This window comes from Vicugna pacos, chromosome X, assembly GCF_048564905.1.
Source record: "Vicugna pacos chromosome X, VicPac4, whole genome shotgun sequence".
NCBI lineage: Eukaryota > Metazoa > Chordata > Mammalia > Artiodactyla > Camelidae > Vicugna > Vicugna pacos.
Window position 1 is genome coordinate 38,759,187 of NC_133023.1, and position 15,177 is coordinate 38,774,363.

The following is a 15,177-nucleotide window of genomic DNA, read 5'->3' on the forward strand; positions in this document are numbered from 1 at the left end:
CGCTCTGGGGCCCCGCCCTCAGGCTGCAGCCCCGGGGAGCCGCGGCATCTTCGCCCGTCGCCGGCCCCCACCCCTGTCCCCCCCGCTCCCCGCATCCTAGCTAGAAAGCCTCCTCCAAGCCGCGGGCCCAGACGCTGGCCCGCCCCTGCCCCGGGCCCCTGCCGCGGCTCCACTTCTCCCGGGTGCGGAAAGGCCCCCTGATCGGCGCGGGCGCCTCGCGGAGCCAGAGCCCGGGGCGCCGCTACGTGCCCACCTGCCGGCGCCTCTGTCCACCGGTCGGCTGAGGGCATCGCCCGGCTCCTCGGCTGTCACCGACCCTGGGTAGTTGCCACTTGGGGAATGGGACGTGTCAGATTTAGGCCAGGAAGCGGAAGTCGCCCGCAGCGAGAGTTTAACCTCTCTGGGCGCGGGGAGCTGAGGTGACTGAGCGCCAGAAACTTAAGTATCCGTGGAGGGAGCCATGGAGGGGCTTGTGACCTCAGTGGTGGGACATTTCATCCCTTTTTTTTTTTTAAATCCAGTAATCAGCCCTCCCGGTTTTCCTATAGAAGCATGGAGGCTAAAGTTCTCTTTTAAAGTTCCAAGTTTTGGTTTGTTTGATTTTCCTTAGTGTTCAGTCTCAAGTGCTCATTTTGTAACATTTCCCCCCTTTTGACTCAAGAATTATTTACAAGTCCAGTGTCGAACTTGCAAAAATTCTTCGAGACTCAAAGAGCAAGGGAATAGGTACTTTATTCAGGATGCTGCCACGAGGAGAACCGCCCAGGGCAGTGTCTCCTGGAGCACGGAAAATTTTATGTGGGAGGGGAATTTTAGAGGAGAAGGAAACAAAAGCAGCTCAGTGCCAGGTGCACGTTTGGTGGGCGTTGGCCCGCAGGTGTTGGAAAGCTGCCGAAAGGAGCAATTTTCGATTTAGCACATCATTCATTTGTATCCTGTTCTCAGAATTAATGATTAAAGGAGGAATTTACAGGGAGTGTAGAAAATTGTACAGTTCTTGACACCGGTTTTCATTTCCTCAAACACAAAATTAATCCTAATGTTAGTGATTTCTAACCTAATTGCATTGTGGTTGGAGAACGTTGTCTGAATGATGCTGTCTTTGAAATTTGTTGAAACTTGCCTTAAGGCTCAAGTATCGACCCAGTTTTCGAAAATGTTTCATCTCTTGATTGAAAAGACTCTGTATTTTCCAGTTGTTGGGTTTAGCCTATTTGTTTATTGGTTCAAGCTTATTAGTTGGGCTGTTTAAAATGTGTGTCCTTCCTGATGATTTTCTTCTGTTTGTTCCTTGAGTTACTGAGAGACCAGATCTCCCACTGTATTGATAAGTCAGGTTTTCTTTCCACCAGTCAATTTTTGCTTCCTACATTTTGAAGCCTTATTATTAAATACAAGTAACGATATTGTGTTGTTGAATGGATACAGCCAAATCACTAACCCAAAAGACTGTAATATTTCCTACTCCCACCAGCAAAATGTAAGTTCATCAAGGCAAATCTCCTCTAGCACTGAATGCTGATGCTCAGATTTTTGCCAGTCTGAGGGTTAGTTTAACCACTTTAATTTGCATTTTCCTGACCACTTGTGCAACTGAGGAAATTTTTCTGTTTGTTGACTATTTAGATTTTCTCCTCCACAAAACTTCATATCCTTTGTCCAACTTTCTTTAGAGTGATTTGTCTTTTTCTTATCAATTTGTAGGAGCTCTTTGTCCATTAGAGCTATTAACCCTTTGTTAATTGCTTTCCAGTATTCTCCCCCTAACTCTTTTCGCCCTTTGCCTTTTATACATGTCCTTTGATGTATAATTAGAAAAATGTATTATTTCATCAAAAATAAGCTTTCTTTTCTGGCTTCTGTATTTCCTGTCTTGCATGGTCCCTCTTTCCATTCCAGGTAGTCCTAAAAAGATAGTCTTAACATTTATTTCACTTTTATTGTTTAAAATTTTCTACTTAAATCTTTAATCTAGCTGAAATTTACTCTGGTGTATGTTATGAGATCGAGGTCAAGCTTTGTTGTGACTGTGTCAAATAAAAACAAACCCAGACTTTGATAGGGCAGGACTAATTAGAAAGAAAGACTCTTGCAGTAGGGAGAAAACTCCCAACTCAGAAATCTGCAAGCATTTCAAAACCAAACAGAAAAAGGCTTTTCTTTTATAGGTAGGGTTAGGTCGAGGCAAGCCAAGAAAAGCAGAATCTGCGGAGGAGAAGCTGGACAAACAGGGGAATGACCAGCGGGGTCTGACAGGAAAGTACCCACTGTGGTCAGCCGATTCCCAGGAGAAGCTGAGAAGAGGGGCACGTTCCACGTTTTTTGGTGCTTGCTCAGGCTTGGGGGCAAGCAGAGTTCAGGAAACTGTAGGAAAGAGAGAAACCTGACTCAAGTTTGGCTAACAAGTATTTTGCTAGGATTAACCAGTGTTTATGAGGCAAACAATGGGAATTTGGAGGGTCTGTATCCAGGTAAACAAGGGGTATCCATGAGTCCAAAGTCATCTAGGCAAGGGAGATTCTTTGCAGTAAGTCGTTTTTCAGAACACTAAAGAGTAAGGAGATTTCTCGTTTTTTTTTTTAATCGAAGTATAGTTGATTTACAATGTTGTGTTGGTTTCTGGTGTACAGCATAGTGATTCAGTTATATATATATTCACATATACATATATATTATTTTTCATATTCTTTTTCATTATAGGCTATTACAAGTTATTGAATATAGTTCCTTGTGCTATACAGTAGGACCTTGTTGTTTATCTGTTTTGTATATAGTAGTTTGTATCTGCTAATCCCAAACTCCTAATTTATCCCTACCTGCTCTTTCCCCTTTGGTAACCATAGGTTTGTTTTCTATGTCTGTGAGTCTCTTTCTGTTTTGTAGGTAAGTTTATTTTTGTCATTTTTTTAAGATTCCACATATAAGTGTTATCAAATGGTATTTTTCTTTCTCTTTCTGGCTTACTTCACTTAGTATGGCAATCTCTAGGTCCATCGATACTGCTATAAATGGCATGTTTTATTCCTTTTTATAGCTGAGTAGTATTCCATTGTATAAATATACCACCACTTCTTTATCCAGTCATCTGTTTAGGTTGCTTCCATGTCTTGGCTATTGTATATAGTGCTGCTGTGAACATTGGGGTGCATGTATCTTTTTGAATTAGAGTTCCCTCTGGATATATGCCCAGGAGTGGGATTGCTGGATCATAGGGTAAGTCTATTTTTAGTTTTTTAAGGAATCTCCATACTGTTTTCCATAGTGGCTGCACCAAACTACATTCCCACCAGCAGTGTAGTAGAGTTCATAAAGGAATTTCTTAACCTTCACTATTTACCAGGATCACAGGGCTCAGGTATAATTCAACATTATCAGCTAGCACCATCTATGGAACATAATGCCCTATAACCACTGAATTAAATGTCATTTCTATCATATAAGGTCACAAATATATTTAGCTTGATCTGTACTCAGTTGTGTGTCTGTAATCTATTTGACTTCAAAGAATTTCTGTTCTTGCAGATTGATTTTTCTGGGAACTTTCTGAAGTTTAAAATCATTTCATCAAGTTTCAAAATGAATGCTACCCCCGCCCCCCCAAAACCCTCAACAAAACAAAACTATTGTAATTCTGATTGGAACTGTATTATATTCATAGAATAATTTGGGAAGAGTTAGTGCTTTTTATTATAATAAACTTTTATATCTAAGGATTTGATATGTCTCTATTTGATTATGTCTTGTCTTATATGATGCAATAATAATTTATAGTTTTCTTCTTTTTAACATTTTTTTAATTTTTATTTTTGGGGGGGAGGTAATTAGGCTTACTTATGTATTTATTTTTAGAGGAGGTACTGGGGATTGAACCTAGGACCTTGTGTATGCTAAGTGTGCACTCGACCACTTGAGCTATACCCTCCCCATCAATATAGTTTTCTTCTTATAAGTCCATCATCTTTTGATCAAATTTACTCTTGGGTATTTATAATATTTTTGTTGTCATTGTTAAGACTTCTTTTTGCTAATCCTATCTACTAACTGCTAGTATAGAAAGGAAATACTTATTTTTATAATTTTACCTCATATTCAGCCCTTTATCAAAAATACCTCAACAACAATTCAGGTAACTTCTTAGTATAGTGTCTTAGGTTTTCTAATTGTACAATCATATCAGATTTAGATAATGTTCTCTTTTATCTGATATTTGATATGATTATTTCTTCTTTTTTCACTGAATTAGCTGTCCACTCTGGTAGCCACTGAGCTTATGTGGCTATTTAAATTTGAATTTACTGGAGCTAAATAAAATTTAAAATTCAGTTTCTTAGTCACGTAGCCACATTTCAAGTGCTCATGGCAACATATGGCTCGTGGCTACTATATTAGACAGCATATTTATAGAATACTTCATCATTGTGAAAAGTTATATCAGACTTTGATGTTGAGATAGGACCTTCAAAATAATGTTGACTCCCTTACACCATACACAAAAATAAACTCAAAATGGATCAAAGACTTAAACATAAGACAAGATACAATAAACCTCTTAGAAGAAAATATAGGCAAAATATTACCTGACATACATCTCAAGAATGTTCTCCTAGGGCAGTCTACCCAAACAAAATAATGTTGAAAAAAAAAACGTTGAGATGTGATAAAGAGTACCCCTATCATGTTGCCAATTATAATGCAAATTATTTTAAATATTTTACCAATAATTTAAAGCTTTCTGGCAATTTTTGGAAAATGGTTTTCTCAATTTAAAGTAGTTTCATTCTATTGCTATTTTGAGTTTTTATTATTAATATAATGGCTACTGGATTGTATCATATACTTTTTAATACTAATTATGTGGCTTTTCTAAAGTATTGGTGTAATGAAGTATGTTGACTGATTTATAAATATTAAATCACACTAACATTCCTGGAATCATCTTAATGTTATGGTGTGTCTTTTTCTCAAGATATATCTGGATTTATTTGATATGCTGATATTTTATTTAGAAAATTTCAGCTATTTTCATGAAAGATTGTCTCTAGTTATCTTTTTTTTTTGCAATATATTTTAGTTTGGGTATTAAGGTTATTCTTTTAAAAAATAAATTGGGAAAATTTTATCTTTCTCTATGGTCTGGACTCTATAGACCCACTTAGTTCTAATTTATTTTGAAAAATGTTTCTTAATTTCCAACTGGTTAAGGTATTTTGGTAATATTTTAATTTGTTTTTGTTTTTGTTGGACCTTATCCGAGAATGTGATCTGCCAAAGCCCTGCTTTTAAAAGTGTATCAATCACAGACTTGTGGTTACCAGGGGGGTGGAGGATGGGAAGGGATAGACTGGGATTTCAAAATTGTAGAATAGATAAACAAGATTACACTGTATAGCACAGGGAAATATACACAAAATGTTATGATAACTCACAGAGAAAAAAATGTGACAATGAGTGTGTATATGTCCATGAATGACTGAAAAATTGTGCTGAACACTGGAATCTGACACATTGTAAAATGATTATAAATCAATAAAAAATGTTAAAAAAAAGTGTATCAATCATTTCTCTGAGGCAAAGTTAGATAATTGAATGTTTTTTTTTTAATGTTGCAAGGACATAGGAGTAGAGATTACATAGTCTGTTTGTAAGATACAAAGTTCTTTTTATATCTTTTAAAGGTAGCTTATTGATTATAATTTTCATGTCTTTTTAACCTTTAATTGCTTTTGTTTAGCTTGATTTATCATACTCTGAAAGAGGTATACTCTCCCATTATATATTATGATTTTAAAGTTTTGTTCCTTTTCTATGAATTTTTGCTGGTATTGTTTGTATTTGTATAAATATTTACACATATTATATCTTCATCTAATATAAACTTTATATTACATAATCTCTCTCTTTTTTTCTTAATCTATTGAATGCTTTTGGCCTTGGACTTTAACTTGATAATTATATCATGAGACCTACTTTTATTCTGCTTGCATTTACCTGATGTATCCTTACACGGTGTTTAGTTTTGCCTCTTTATTTTAAATGTGCTTTTAGGAAGCAACACATAACTCTTGTTTTTTAACCCAATTTCAGTCTCATATAGGAGAACCCAGTCGATTTCATTTGTTAACGATACGCCTGATTTTGTGCCTTCCAACGGACTGTTTCTCTTTTTCTATTTTGTTGTTACTCTGTTTTGTTTTGGTTTTTTTTTTTTGAGAATTATGTTTTATTTGGCAGACATTCTGAGGACTTCAAGCCCGGGAGAGGCCTCTTAGACAGCTCTGCGGAACTGCTCCAAAAAGGTAAGGGAGGGGACAGGATATACGGGAGTTTTTGCAAAAAAAAAAAAATTGTAATCAACATCAAAGGAATACTGCTAATCACAAAAACCAAACATCTCAAGTTAATGACTTTAAGAGGGGAGGGTATAGCTCAGTGGTCGAGTGCATACTTAGCATGCATGAAGTTCTGGGTTGAATCCTCTGTACCTTCCTTAAAAATAAATAAATAAACCTAATCACCCCCCCAAAAAATTTTTTTTAAAAAATAAATCAAGTTCATGATTTTACTGCTTTTCTATATATGTGAAGTTGCAAGAGTCTGTGCTTATTGAAATTATTCCTTAGATATGCATCTCCACTCCCTAGGGCCAGTATCCTGTTTTTCTCTATCCTGAATCCCATCACGGTACACCTTGTTACTCTTTTTCAGTTTCTTTACGTTTGCTGTCCCTATTAAGTTCCTGTTCATTCTCCTTCTCCCTCTCTTAGTAATTTGGAAGGTTAACTCTGCTTATCAATTCTGCTGGTGATTATCTTTCCATTACTTACAAACATGATTCAGATTTTCTCTATTGGTCAATTAAACACACACAGACACACACACACACACACACACACACACACACACACACACCACAGAGAGATACGTTATTTGCCTTTACTCTCAATCTCTCAGGAATATGAGCCATATAGAATATTTTCACTTCTTCATTCTACCCTTGCCCAAAATTTCTCTTCTTTACTGAGATAACTTTTTAAAAATTAGAATGGATGCTGGTAACATGGTGAGAGCAGAACAGGTTTTATATCTCTCTTCATGCCAACATACAAAGAGACAGAGCAACCAAACAGCAAAATCAAAATGCATGGACAACACTCACAATGAAACTAGAGACCACAGTGTCCCCAGTATAGTAAGATTTTCTGCAGATGTAATTGCCAACAATATTTCCGTCCTCGTTAGTGCTTGCCACTCCTCCCATCAGGTGTGGAGTGTATTTTTTCACTTTCTGTGTCTGGGCTGACCTTACGTTCTGTTTCACCAATAAAACACAGTAGAAATGGCATTCTGGGGCTTCTGAGCCCAGGCCTTAAGAGGCCTTGAGCTTCTGCTTTAGTGAGAGAGGAACCTAGACCCCCTGTGAAAGTGTTCTTCTGTCCTTCTGAAGACTGAAGCTCTGAGATACCATTTATCTATTTATTTTTATGAAGTATAGTCAATTTACAGTGTTGTGTTAATTTCTGGTGTACAGCATAATGATTCAGTGATACATACACATATATTCCTTTTCATGTTCTTTTTCATTGTAGGTTACTACAAGCTATTGAGTATAGTTCCCTGTGCCATACAGTAGGACCTTGTTGTTTATCTATTTTATATATAGCAGTTAGCATCTACAAATCCTGAACTCCCAATTTATCCCTCCCCACCCCCTTTCCCCCTCTGGTAACCATAAATATGTTTTCTATGTCTGTGAGTCTGCTTCTGTTTTGTAAATAAGTTCACTTGTGTCCTTTTTTTAGATTCCACAGGTAAGTGATATCATATGGCACTTTTCTTTCTCTTTCTGGCTTACTTTACTTAGTATGACAAGGAGACACCATTTTAAAAAAGAGGCCATGGGCTTGAGAACTGAGGCCCCAACTGACAACTAAGACTAAGGTTCCAGTCGTGTGATGAAAGCATCTTGGATCCTCCAACCCCGTCCCAGCTGCCTCAGACATCATATGGGGGAAGAAACAGAGTCATTCTCACTGAGCTCTGCCCAAGTTTTTCACCCAAAGGTAAGCAATCAAACGGTTATTATTTTAAGCCCCTAAGTTTTGGTGTGGTTTATTTACACAACCATAGACAGCCAAAATACCCATGAAACACAAATTACATGTGGATGAGGACAAGTCACCAACAGCCACCAGAACTGCATGGTATAGTTATCGGTGTAGGAAAAAGCAGAGGGAAGTAAGGGGCATTTGTCAGATCCGAGAACAGGAGAGTGCCAAAACAGTCAACAGGGATGGCAGGCCAATTTGAATTCCGCAGCTGAAACTGAGAGCTGTTTTGCTCCATCCAGTAACAAGTGAGTGTAAGGGGTCTGCAGTAAGGTCTGAAGGGGCTGTAGCAGCCTAATTCCTAAGAACTCTTCAGACTGACTGTGCTTAGGGGACCCCAAGACCACCCACAGGTTCAGTGATTCACCAGGAGAACTCAGGGAACTTAACAAAGCTGTTACACTCATTGTTATAGTTTATTACAACAAAAGGATAGATTTAAATCAGCAAATAGGGCAGAGTCCAGGAAAGACCAGGAGCAAGCTTCCAATTCTCCTCTCCCAGGAGAGCCATCTGTCCAGTGCTTAGTTCTCCAAACAAGACGTGGGGTAACACATAGAAGTGTTGCCAACCAGAGATGCTCACCTAAGCCTTGGTGTCAGAGTTTTTCTTTGGAGCCAGTCACATAGGCATAGCTGACCTTAGCTGCCCGGTCCCTCCAAAGTTCAAGCTGATTCTGGATGGTCCAAGACCTCCACCATCAATTACAGTTTTAGAATAAACTATATGGCATGGCTCATGGACTCAGGTAAATGAAGATATTCTTAACAGGCAGGACATTCCAAGGGCTTAGAGCTGTCTACCAGGAGCTGGGCAAGGGCCAAACCTTTCTTTAGAATTTGCAAGGTTTGGCCAACCCAGACCTGCTGAGTTAATCCTTTATTGTACACTGATCCACAAGGGCTTTCTTCTAAGACAGGGATCTGTGCCGAGGAGAAACCTCTGGGGGTAAAATCAAAACTGAGCAGGTTAGGATACTAGAAAAATAACTGCATTTTTTCATTTCCTGTGGCTGCTGTAACAAATTACCTGGACCTGGGTGGTTTAAATCAACAGTAATTTATTCTCTCACAGGTTTGGAGGCAAATAGTCTGAAATCAGCATCACTGGGCCAAAGTGAAGGTTTCAGCAGGGTCCTGCTCCATCCAGAGATTCCTAGCATTCCTCACTTCTTCTGAGCCCTCACCAGCAGTGCCTTCAGCATCAGTATTTCTACCAACAGTCTATTTTAGGCAAACTAGGCTTTTTTCTGTTGTGCTCCTTAACATTCTTCCAGCCTCTACATATTACCCAGCTACCCTATTCCAGAGCCATGCCCACATTTTTAGCTGTTTGTTACAGCAACACCCCACTTCCGATACCAAACTCTGTGTTCGTTTCCTATTGCGGCTGGAACAAATTGCCACAAACTTAGTGGCTTAAAACAACAGAAATGTATTCTCTCACAGTTTTGGAGGCCAGAAGTCCCAAATCAGTATCACTAGGGCAAGATCAAGGTGTTGGCAGGGCCATGCTCCCTCTGGGAGCTTGAAGGAAGAATCCATCCCTTGCCTCTTCCAGCTTCTGTTGGCTGCTGGCATTCCTTGGCTTGTGGCCACATCTCTCCAATGTCTGCCTCCATAGTCATATTTTCTTCTCCTCTTCAATTTGTGTGATTCCCCCTTTGCCTCCCTTTTATAAAGACACTTGTCATTGAAGTTAGGGCCCACCTGGATAATCCAGGGTCATCTCATCTCAGAAGTCCTTTTTTGGGGGGAAGTTATAGCCCTTTGATAGAACGCATGCATAGCATGCACGAGGTCCTGGGTTCAATCCCCAGTACCTCCATTAAACAAACAAATCTAATTACCTCCCCTCAAAACAAAGAAACAATAAAACAAAAAAAATTTAAGTCCGTTTTTTTTTTTTTGCCATATGGTAACATTCACAGGTTTCAGGGATTAGGACATGGGTTTCTTTCAGGGAGCTATTATTCAGCCTACCTCAATAAGGAAAGAGGATGTCCAGTTCAAAGTGGGGGAATAGAGTCAAGAAATCTCAGAAACAAGTTGTCATAATCTTTAGCACTATGCAAAAACAACAGAAGAGGGAGCTCTGACACTTGAGAAACTACCCTGAACCCCACCCACTTCCAAAAGTTAAGGACAACTATTTTCATATAAAGAGCAACCAAAATGTACAGAAGGCAAGTCCCATACAGTGTTGCTGTAAGAATAAAAGAACGAGGGGTAGGATACCAACCTTAGAGACAATGAAAACATGCCAGAAACATGCTCACAGAAGAGATCAACACTACAGCCAGCTATTTTGAACAAGCTAAAAGACATTAAGAAAATGGTTGAGGAGAGGATATAGCTCAGTGGTGGAGCACGTGCTTAGCATGCACAAGGTCCTGGGTTCAATCCCCAGTACCTCCGTTAGATAAACAAATAAATTAATTAATTATTAAAAAAAAACCGTAATTACCTCTTCCCCCTTCCCAAAGAAAAAAAGAAAATGATGCAAGGGAATGAAAGGATAACATAAATCAGTATTAGAAAATTTCAGAAATAACTTGATAGATCTCAGGGAATATTTGGAAAAAAAGGAAAAGTCATTTCAGAATAGAAGACTAAACTATAAGGCGTGCAAAGCAAATAAACGCAACACATGATGGCTTAAGGGAAGTAGAAGACGAAAAGGAGGAACATGTTTCTTAAGAAAAAAGAAAGAGAAAGATTTGAGGACAAATGACGAAGGTAGAAAAAGAAGATCCCATTCAAGGAACTGATACAACATTGTAAACTGACTATAGTTCAATTTTTAAAAAAAGAGAGAGAGAGAGGAAAAAAAAGGAAGATCTAATTCATATACCATAAAAGTCCCTGATAAAGAAAACCAGACCAAGGGAACAAAACAAATACTAAAAACTGTAACTCCAGAAAACTTCCTGGAATAGTAAAAGACAAAGTAAAACTGCATACGGACAGAGCACAGCAGACTTCTTTCTGCTTCTGGCCAAGGTGGGGGTAACAGGGACGAGATATACCCTCCCACCTGAAACAACAAAATTAATGATAAAATATATGAAACAGTGGTCTTCGAGACATTGGACATCAGGCAGTGAGGAGCCGTGATCCTTGAGAAGGGAAACAAATGAAGTGAGCCCTACAAATACTTCAGCCTGGGTAGAGCTTCCAGTCACAGCGCTGGAAAGAGGAACTCGAGCGGAGCCCAGTACTCTCCCTGAATTAAGGAGATGGACCTAGGAGTCCAAGGAGACCAAGGCAACTAGAGTGCACATGGCACTGGAGAAGAGAGAGATACAGAGAAATAGAGGGAGCTCCAGAGATCTGTAGAGGGTCCTGCTTGAGTCTTCAGCAGAGTAAAGAACCACCAGAAAGGGTCAGAGGGAATAACGCCTGGAGTTCACGAAGGATTGTGAATAGTTCCTTATCTCTCCAGGTAGAGTAAAAGACCTCATAACTCACAGGGAATTGGGTAGACTACTTCGAAGGCCTGTAGTGGGGGCAAAATTAGCCCTAGACTAGATGCTGCTCTGGCCCTGCCTGATAAAGCTTAAAAGCAAGACCTGAAGAAATCCAACTATTCCCAGATAGATTAACTGTGTCCCAGGATAAAGCTTAACGATATTTATAGGAATATAGAAATATCCAGCTCCAAGCAAGGTGAAATCCACAATGTCTTTCAACCAGTGAAAAATAACCAGGCATGCAATGAACGAGGAAAACATAGGACACAGAATTTGGAGCAAAGTAAATCGATCAAATTGACCATGAAATGACACAGATTATGCATCAATAGTGAAGAACATTAAAACCACCATTACAACCCCATTCCAAATGTTCAGAAGCCTAGATTATGCAGAAAAAATTTCTAGATTAGAAGATTTTTTTTAAAGGCTCAAATAAAAACTTATGGAGATGAAAACTACAATATCTGAAATGAAAAATAAATGGATGGAATTAATAGCAGATTAGACATTTCTGAAGAAAAGAGTAGTGACTTTGAAGGCATAGTGATAGAAACTATCCAAATTGAAATGTAGAAGAAAAAAAGATTGAAAAATGAATGGGGCTCAAGCTACTTAATATGTATGCAGTTGGTATCTCTGAGCAGGTGGGAGATAAAAGGGGAAAAAAAAACATTTGAAAGAACATACCATGTACCTGGAAGTATCCACCCAGAATGACCACCCCCAAGTCATATTCTCATAAATTATTGGACTTTAAAGATAAAGAAAAAGATCTTTGGAGCATCTAGAAAAAAAAAGAGCAAGTGATTTATGAGGGTAAGAAAATTAGATAGTCGCTAGACTTTGATAGCAACCCTTTATGCCAGAATAAAGTGGCGTAACACTTAAGATACACAAGGAACGAAACTGTGAGCCGAGAATTTACACCATGAAAAACTGTCTATCAGCTATAAAAGACATGGACAAAATGTCATCAACATGCAAGAACTCGAGAAATATTGTCCTCGTACGTCCTTCTAAGGAATCTATTAAAGAACCAGCTTCAGAAAACCAAAATGATTAGTGTTTGACCTAAGGACAGGTGGTAAACACTGAACTAAGTACTAAGATCAAACAACAGGAGGAGCGGGCATAGCTCAGTGGTAGAGCGCATGCTGCATGAGGTCCTGGGTTCAATTCCCAGCATCTCCATTAAAAGAGAGAGAGAGAGAGAAGCCAAACAAAAAGATCAAATAACAGTTCAAAGGGAGGGTTTAGAATGTAATGGCTCAGGTAATGTAATTACAGTGCAACCGGGGAGAGTATATTTATTTTTTAAAATTATTCTTGATAATTGTATCAGTGGTGGTGGTATACTATAGTACTGTAATTCAGAGACTGAATAACACGTGTCCCCGGAGAGGGGTTATCAAGACGGCTCTCCTTCGAAAGACCAGCTCAGAGGGCTGGCCCTTGGCTGGCGTCTGGGAACTTGAATTTCAGGAAGATTCCCACTATTTCCTAACTGAAGAGGGTGGCTCGGCATGCCTCGACTGTTTGTGCAAACACTGTGATTTATGCCAAACATCTGCTTTCCTTCTGGGGAACTTGGTACATGCTCAGCAGAGGGTGCCTGGTGACTAAATCCCAGTAAAAACCTTGGACAGTGAGTCTCTAACTGGCTTCTCTGGGCAGAACTATCACGCACGCACGTAATGCTGTGTTTTTCGCGGCTGCGGGAACAGCAAGTTCTGTGTGACCCCTCGTGGAAAGGAGACAGCAGAAGGAGACCTGTGCATGGCATCCTCCTGGATCTTTTTCCTTGGCTGATTCAACCGCATATCTATTTGCTGTTGTAAACCTTAGCTGCAAATACAACTATATCCCCAGTCCTATGAGTCCTTGCAGCGAATCACCGGATGTGGTAGCAGTGATGGGACTCAATAGAACAACACTGATTCACTGACCGAATATGGCTACAGCATCACTTAGGAAGAAGGGAAAAAAAGGGATGGGGTGTGACAAAATCTTGGTGACTAGGTGCTTTGGGGTTACCTACAGCAGCTGAGCTGCCATCCCTCTGGAATTTGAGAACAATAAATCCAACCATAGGAGTTGGCTTGCTCCATCCCCTGGCTGCTCTATCTTGGCCAAGCAGCTAAAGGGAGGGAAAAGGGCAGCTCAGCTGATGGTTTTTAATTTTCTCCTCCAAGTGGGAGGAGAAAGGGCCCGAATATTTCCCCCTCAATGAACTTCATATGAACTGAAGACAATCAAAATTAGTTTGTAGTTGCTCTCTCCTCCAGATAGGAGGGGAAGGGTCCTGAAATTCAGGAAGGTGGGGTTTGGGTGGACCAAAAATGTTAAAAGTTTGTGTTGCTGTCTCCTCCAAGTGGAAGGAAAATAGTGAAATCAGTTCCCACAGCTGGAGCAAGGCTTTAGATAAATCAGAAGGATACAAACGAATGAAAGAAACAACAAAAAGCTACTCTAGCTTTTCTTCTGCTTAGCAGCTGCCCCTGCTCCACTGCAGCCCCTCCTCATTTTGCAGCCTGGATCACCAGGCAGCTACAATGTTAACCCTGTAAATGCTGATTTTACAGCCAGAGGTTTGAGGGAAAAAGGGACTTCTGTGTGTGCTGTCTGAACATTTACTTTGCCCACTTTTTTTTTTGGAAACTGAGGTAGAGTTGATTTACAATATTAGATTAGTTTCAGGTGTACAACATAGCGATTCAAAAATTTTATAGATTATACTCCATTGAAAGTTATTATGTATATGTATAATTGAAATATTATGCTGTTCACCAGAAATTGACACATTGTAACTGACTATACTTCAATTAAAAATAAATTAATAGTTTTATAAAATACTGGCCATGTTCCCTGTGCTGGACAATATATCCTTGTAGCTTATTAATTTTATACAAAGTAGTTTATGCCTCTTCATCCCCTCCCCCTAGCTTGCTCCTCCCCCCACTGGTAACCACTAGTTTGTTCTCTGTATCTGTGAGTCTGTTTCTGTTTTGTTATATTTACTAGTGTGTTTTATTTTTTAGATTCCACCTATAAGTGATATGATACAGTATTTGTCTTTCTCTGTCTGACTTATTTCACTGATCATAATACCCTCCAGGTCCAAGAGGGGAGTATTTAGAAGACTTTGTACTTAGGGCTTTCGCTCTGGGCACATGATGAAAGTTGATGTAAGATGTTAATATGTTTCATTTCATCAGTATAGACAGATCATCCTGACAGGGAAAGCTGCAAAGGAAAAACAAGTGTGGATCACAGCTCCCCTGTTTTTTTCTGTCTGTAGGCTGATGGCAGTTTAAACTATTTGAGTATTGGAAACAGAACAAGACCCCGTGATGAATGATTTTTACCTATTGGAGCCTCTGGAAAAAAGGAGACAACATGGAAATAGAGGCAATCCTCAGCTGGAAATGTACTTTTGGAGTTTTGAAATCCAGCTTTTAGTTTGCTAACGTGTTCTCGTTGAAATGAACTGCCTGGCCTGTAGAGGCTGCTGGTTTTCCAGCCCGACATACCCATTTTTGAGTGAGTCTGTTTGAACTCTAAAACTGACAAGCTACAAAGGGCTTTTAGAAATGATAC

At 39.3% G+C, this 15,177-nt stretch overlaps 1 protein-coding gene and 1 long non-coding RNA gene across 3 annotated transcripts in view; one reads left to right on the forward strand and one right to left on the reverse strand.

The window, feature by feature from the left end:
• Positions 1–377, reverse strand: part of ZNF41 (zinc finger protein 41) — a 38,459-nt gene extending 38,082 nt beyond the window's left edge. For both annotated transcript variants that reach the window (XM_006213428.4, XM_015247251.3), the window contains exon 1: positions 254–377. The gene's annotated coding sequence lies outside the window, so the exon portion shown is untranslated. The remainder of the gene's footprint in view (positions 1–253) is intronic.
• On the forward strand, positions 203–9,996 carry LOC140691882 (uncharacterized). The gene is made up of 4 exons (XR_012067510.1): positions 203–321; positions 6,232–6,296; positions 7,862–8,060; positions 9,180–9,996. It is a non-coding gene; the product is annotated as an uncharacterized lncRNA (long non-coding RNA).
• Positions 9,997–15,177: the final 5,181 nt, after the last annotated feature.